A 1,444-nucleotide genomic window follows, 5' to 3' on the forward strand; every position below is an offset into this window, starting at 1 on the left:
TGTTTTACCTGGGGTGAGTATTTTCTATTTGCATATCGGGTGATGTAGGGGCAATGGGCTCAATAGGATCAAATTCTGGTAAAGGTGCAACACAAGGTAAAGAGGGAAATTTCACAGGGTACTGGGACTTTGGATGAGTGAAGATTTGATGAGTTGCTATTGCCAACTTGCGCTGATGAATTGTTGTTGCTAGCTTGCATTATGGAAGAGCTGCTTCCATGAGGAGAATTTGTGAGTTCGCAGAATCATTTAATTTAGCAAGTTGGTCACATTGAGATAAAGATGCAGGTTGTTCCATCGATGGCATGCATACATGAGGTGTTGTTAGAGCTGGTGTAAGGCACCTTCTGCATAGTCAACGGAAGGAGATGTATATTCACATTGACGATTATTTGTATCCAAAACTTCTTGAAAGGTTGTAAAGTATGAAGCATAAGATTCTGCAGAGAGATCAACACTAGTAGACACATAAGGTAAATACAATTCATCAAAATAACATGTCTCGAAATAAAAACCGTTCTTATATGAGGATGATAACATTTGTATCCCTTGTGAATTAGATTGTAGCCTATGAGCACACAAGGGAACGTTTTTGGTTGGAATTTATTTTTATTTTGTCCCTTAAGTTATGAAAAGCATCGACACCCAAAAACTTTCAGAGAATTATAATTAGGTGAGTGTCCATGTAGCTTTGAGAACGAAGATTTCATATTCAATGTACTTGTAGTCATTCTATTAATTAGGAAGACAACGGTCATAAAGGCTTCAACCCATAAGAACAACGGTACTTTTGCATTAAAAAGCAAAGTCATGAAGGTTTCAACAATATGTCTATGTTTTCTTTCGGCGACTCCATTATGTTCAGGTGTATGTGGACAAGAAATTTGTTGTTTGCCATTTTGAGCTAAGTGGTTCACAAAATCCAAACTATTAAATTCATTGTCACCGTCACTTTGAAACACTTTGATATTCGTAGACGACTGATTTTCTACTAATTTTTGAAAGTTCAAAAAGATAGAAAAAAGTCAGATTTCTTCTTTAAAGGGTAGATCCAAGTATATCTAGCGCAATCGTAACATGTATTTTATTTCTTGAGGTGATGCCACAGGGGCTGGTCACCACAAATCACTATATGTTCTTTGAGGTTAATAAGACTATATGTTCTGTAGTATTTCATAATAAAGTACGAAATTATAATTATATTTTCATGCTTGTAAAACAAAAACAATGTATGAGTTATATTTTGTTTTATTATTAATATATACTATTAAAAACATTTAAAGGACTGGGTTGTGGGCTTGTGGCCTAGTGATTTAATACAGTGGGAATCATTTAGTCACATGCTTAAATTTTAGTGGACAAACACTGCTAAAAAACTGCTAAAAAACGACGAAAGAAAAAGCGACAGACAGCGTTGCTCCAAAAAAGCGACGGACTAAGAGAT

This window comes from Solanum tuberosum, unplaced genomic scaffold (genome assembly GCF_000226075.1).
Source record: "Solanum tuberosum cultivar DM 1-3 516 R44 unplaced genomic scaffold, SolTub_3.0 scf00400, whole genome shotgun sequence".
Classification (NCBI taxonomy): Eukaryota; Viridiplantae; Streptophyta; class Magnoliopsida; order Solanales; family Solanaceae; genus Solanum; species Solanum tuberosum.